Source organism: Ranitomeya imitator, chromosome 2, assembly GCF_032444005.1.
Source record: "Ranitomeya imitator isolate aRanImi1 chromosome 2, aRanImi1.pri, whole genome shotgun sequence".
NCBI lineage: Eukaryota > Metazoa > Chordata > Amphibia > Anura > Dendrobatidae > Ranitomeya > Ranitomeya imitator.
This window is the reverse complement of record NC_091283.1, coordinates 723,105,765-723,111,764: the sequence shown is the minus strand read 5'-3', so window position 1 is coordinate 723,111,764 and position 6,000 is coordinate 723,105,765.

Here is a 6,000-nt window from a genome sequence, read left to right as displayed (position 1 = left end):
ACAACTGTGCACATAGCCTTATAGTAAATGACTGTGATGATTTTTTTTATCACTGAAGCAAACACTGTCATGGTCGTGGTTTGTGGGACCACTGTGCCACGGACCGCGGAGAGCCTGGAGAGGCGTGACTGAGCGATCATCTGACTGTTCACTAGAGCCTCTGATGGTGAGGTTAGACTTGGCTCCCAATGAACGCCAGGTGCCATTCCAGGACAGACCAATGGTCGCACAGCAGCTGAACCCAGAAGGACAGACTGGATGGAGCAGCAGGCAGAGCTTGTATCAGAGTGAGTGCAGCAGACAGGATTTGTGTCAGAGTGCAGCAGACAGGATTTGTGTCAGAATGCAGCAGACAGGATCTGCATCAGAGTGCAGCAAGCAGGATTTTCACTTAGAGCGCAGCAGGCAGGAATTGCACTAGAGTGCAGCAGGCAGGATTTGTATCCGAGTGCAGAAGGCAGGATTTGCACTAGCGGGCAGCAGACAGGACTTGCACTGACATGCAACCTTGCACAACATAGACTGTAAACAGGAAGCTTGCTCAGGCACCTCCCCAGTGAGGGGAAGTAATATATACACAATGTCCCACAGCCATTGGGTGGGGAAGAAATAGCGAGTGCACGCACTGGCTCTTTAAAATTGCGGGAGTGCCTTAGTGTGTGTGTCTGCAGCATGGGTGAGTGAAGAGAAATGCCAAAGACCCTGCCTATCAGGACAGGCATCCGGCGTGTTGCTAACAGACACTGAGAGGTGGGCGAGATTTTTCTTTAATGGGGAAATGATTATTCACTGCTCCTGCCTCCATTGGCTTCCTGCCATGGCAACACTGCCCTAGCCTTCAGAGCACCAGTGACTGGGTACGCATGGCACTGACGTCATGTGCTGCCCATCACTTTCATGCCAAAGTCAATTGCTGGCATCAGACTAGGATGTTGTGCGCCTGTGGAGCGGAGGAAAGGTGAGTATAATTATTTAATTTTTTCCATGTGAGGCATAATGAGAGACATATATACCAGGATGGGCCCACGATGGGGGAAAAACATACTAGTAGGGCCCATGATGGGGGACATATATATCAGGATGAAGGACATATATACCAGGATGGGCCCATGTTGGGGGACATATATTCCATAATGGCCCCATGTTGGGGAACATACAGTGGGTACAGAAAGTATTCAGATCCCTTTAAATGTTTCATTCTTTGTTTCATTGCAGACTTTTGGTAAATTCAGAAAAGTTCATTTTTTCTCATTAACCTCTTTACCCCCAAGGGTGGTTTGCAAGTCAATGACCAGGCCAATTTTTACAATTCTGACCACTGTCCCTTTATGAGGTTATAACTCTGGAACGCTTCAACGGATCCTGGTGATTCTGACATTTTTTTCTCGTGACATATTGTACTTCAAGATAGTGGTAAAATTTCTTTGATATTACCTGCGCTTATTTGTGAAAAAAATGGAAATTTGGCAAAAATGTGGAAAATTTTGCAATTTTCCAACTTTGAATTTTTATGCAATTAAATCACAGAGATATGTCACACAAAATAATTAATAAGTAACATATCCCACATGTCTACTTTACATCAGCACAATTTTGGAACCAACATTTTTTATTGTTAGGGAGTTATAAGGGTTAAAAGTTGACCAGCAATTTCTCATTTTTACAACACCATTTTGTTTTAGGGACCACATCTCATTTGAAGTCATTTTGAGGGGTCTATATGATAGAAAATACCCAAGTGTGACACCATTCTAAAAACTGCACCCCTCAAAATGCTCAAAACCACATTCAAGAAGTTTATTAACCCTTCAGGTGTTTCACAGGAATTTTTGGAATGTTTAAATAAAAATGAACATTTAACTTTTTTTCACAAAAAATTTACTTGAGCTCCAATTTGTTTTATTTTACCAAGGGTAACAGGAGAAAATGGACCACAAACGTTGTTGTACAATTTCTGCTGAGTACGACGATACCCCCACAGTGGGGGTAAACCACTGTTTGGGCGCATGACAGAGCTCGGAAGCGAAGGAGGGCAATTTGACTTTTCAATGCAAAATTGACAGGAATTGATATGGGACTCCATGTTGCGTTTGGAGAGCCCCTGATGTGCCTAAACAGTGGAAACCCCCACAAGTGACACCATTTTGGAAAGTAGACCCCCTAAGGAACTTATCTAGAGGTGTGGTGAGCACTTTGACCCACCAAGTGCTTCACAGAAGTTTATAATGCAGAACCGTAAAAATAAAAAATCATATGTTTTCACAAAAATCATCTTTTTGCCCCCAATTTTTTATTTTCACAAGGGTAAGAGAAGAAATTGGACCCCAAAAGTTGTTGTACAATTTGTCCTGAGTACGCTGATATCCCATATGTGGCGGTAAACCACTGTTTGGGCGCATGGGAGAGCTCGGAAGGGAAGAAGCGCCATTTGACTTTTCAATGCAAAATCGACAGGAATTGAGATGGGACGCCATGTTGCGTTTGGAGAGCCACTTATGTGCCTAAACATTGAAACCCCCCACAAGTGACACCATTTTGGAAAGTAGACCCCCTAAGGAACTTATCTAGAGGTGTGGTGAGCACTTTGACCCACCAAGTGCTTCACAGAAGTTTACCCAAAAGTTGTTGTACAATTTGTCCTGAATACGCTGATACCCCATATGTTGGGGTAAACCACTGTTTGGGTCCATGGGAGAGCTCGGAAGGGAAGGAGCGCCGTTTGACTTTTCAATGCAAAATTGACAGGAATTGAGATGGGACACCATGTTGCATTTGGAGAGCCACTGATGTGCCTAAACATTGAAACCCCCCACAAGTGACACCATTTTGGAAAGTAGACCCCCTAAGGAACTTATCTGGATGTGTGGTGAGCACTTTGACCCACCAAGGGCTTCACAGAAGTTTATAATGCAGAGCCAAAAAATAAAACAAAAACTTTTTCCCACAAAAATTATTTTTTAGCCCCAGTTTTGTATTTTCCCGAGGGTAACAAGAGAAATTGGACCCTAAACGTTGTTGTACAATTTGTCCTGAGTACGCTGATACCCCATATGTGGGGGAACCACCGTTTGAGCGCATGGCAGAGCTCGGAAGGGAAGGAGCATCATTTGGAATGCAGACTTAGATGGATTGGTCTGCAGGCGTCACATTGCGTTTGCAGAGCCCCTAATGTACCTAAACAGTAGAAACCCCCCACAAGTGACCCCATATTGGAAATTAGACCCCCCAAGGAACTTATCTAGATGTGTTGTGAGAACTTTGAACCCCCAAGTGTTTCACTACCGTTTATAACGCAGAGCCGAGAAAATAAAAATTCTTTTTTTTCCCACAAAAATTATATTTTAGCCCCCAGTTTTATATTTTCCCAAGGGTAACAGGAGAAATTGGACCCCAAAAGTTATTGTCCAATTTGTCCTGAGTACGCTGATACCCCATATGTTGGGGTAAACCCCTGTTTGGGCACACGGGAGAGCTCGGAATGGAAGGAGCACTGTTTTACTTTTTCAACGCAGAATTGGCTGGAATTGAGATCGGACGCTATGTCGCGTTTGGAGAGCCCCTGATGTGCCTAAACAGTGGAAACCACCCAATTATAACTGAAACCCTAATCCAAATACACCCCTAACCCTAATACCAACGGTAACCCTAACCACACCGCTAACCCAGACACACCCCTAACCCTAATCCCAACCCTATTCCCAACTGTAAATGTAATCCAATCCCTAACCCTAACGTTAGGCCCAACCCTAACTTTAGCCCCAACCCTAACTGTAGCCTTAACCCTAGCCCTAACCCTAGCCCTAACCCTAGCCCTAACCTTAACCCTAGCCCTAACCCTAGCCCTAGCCCTAGCCCTAGCCCTAACCCTAGCCCTAACCCTAGCCCTAACCCTAGCCCTAGCCCTAATCTAAGCCCTAACCCTAGCCCTAACCCTAGCCCTAATCCTAACCCTAGCCCTAACCCTAACCCTAGCCCTAACCCTACTGGGAAAATAGAAATAAATACATTTTTTTAATTTTTTAATTTTCCCCTAAGTAAGGGGGTGATGAAGGGGGGTTTGATTTACTTTTATAGCGGGTTTTTAGCGGATTTTTATGATTGGCAGCCGTGACGGAAAGACGCTTTTTATTGCAAAAAATATTTTTTGCTTTACCACATTTTGAGAGCTATAATTTTTCCATATTTGAGTCCACAGAGTCATGTGAGGTATTGTTTTTTGCGGGACGAGTTGACGTTGGTATTGGTAACATTTTCGGTCACGTGACTTTTTTGATCGCTTTTTATTCCGATTTTTGTGAGGCAGAATGACCAAAAACCAGCCATTCATGAATTTCTTTTGGGGGAGGCGTTTATACCATTCCGCGTCTGGTAAAATTGAAAAGCAGTTTTATTCTTCGGGTCAGTACGATTACAGCGATACCTCATTTATATCATTTTTTTAAGTTTTGGCGCTTTTATACAATAAAAACTATTTTAAAGAAAAAATAATTATTTTTGCATCGCTTTATTCTGAGGACTATAACTTTTTTATTTTTTCGCTGATGATGCTCTATTGCAGCTCGTTTTTTGTGTGACAAGATGACGTTTTCAGCGGTACCATGGTTATTTATATCTGTCTTTTTGATCGTGTTTTATTCCATTTTTTGTTTGGCGGTATGAGAATAAAGCGTTGTTTCTTGCCTCGGTTTTTTTTTTTTTTACGGTGTTCACTGAAGGGGTTAACTAGTGATATAGTTTTATAGGTGGGGTCGTTACGGACACAACGATACTAAATGTGTGTACTTTTATTGTTTTGTTTTTTTTATTTAGATAAAGAAATGTATTTATGGGAATACATTTTTCAGTATTTAGGAATTATTATTTTTTTTTTTTACACATTTGGAAAAAATTTTTTTTACTTTGTCCCAGGGGGGGACATCACAGATCAGTGATCTGACAGTCTGCACAGCACTCTGTCAGATCACCGATCTGACTTACAGTGCTGCAGGCTTACCAAGCGCCTGCTCTGAGCAGGCACTTGGTAAGCCACCTCCCTCCCTGCAGGACCCGGATGCCGCGGCCATCTTGGATCCGGGCCTGGAGCAGGGAGGGAGGTAAGGAGACCTTCGCAACAATGCAATCACATCGCGTTGCTGCGGGGGGTTCAGGGAAGCCCGCAGAGAGCCCACTCCCTGCGCGACGCTTCCCTATACCGCCGTCACACCGCGATATGTTTGATCGCGGTGTGCCGGGGGTTAATGTGCCGGGAGCGGTCCGTGACCGCTCCTGGCACATTGTGCCAGATGTCAGCTGCGATAGGCAGCTGACACCTGGCCGCGATCGGCCGCGCTCCCCCAGTGAGCGCAGCCGATCGCTATGACGTACTATCCCGTCGAGGGTCAGATAGGCCCAGGGCACCTCGACGGGATAGTATGTCTAAAGTCAGAGAGGGGTTAATGTACACTCTGTACCCGATCTTGACTTAAAAAAATAGAAATGTAGAAATTTTAGCATATTTATGAAAAAAGAAAAACTGAAATATCACATGCCGTCCATTTCATTGTGATCCTCCTTGAGAAGGTTCTACTCCTTCATTGGAGTCCAGCTGTGTTTAATTAAACTGATAGGACTTGATTTGGAAAGGCACACACCTGTCTATATAAGGCTATGTTCACACGGTGCGGATTTGGCTTGGCGGCTGCGGATTCGCAGCAGTTTTCCATAAGGTTTACAGTACCACGTAAACCTATGGCAAACCAAATCCACTGTGCCCATGGTGCGGAAAATGCAGAAACACTGCATTGTATTTTCCACAGCATGTCAATTCTTTGTGCGGATTCTGCAGCGTTTTACACCTGCTCCACAATAGGAATCCGCTGGTATAAAACCGCTGGTGAAATCTGCACAAAAAACGCAGGAAATATGCTGCAAATCGGCAGGTAAAACGCACTTGTGTTTTACCTGAGGATTTTTCAAAAATGGTGCAGACAAAATCCGCACAAGAATCCGCATCGTGGGCAC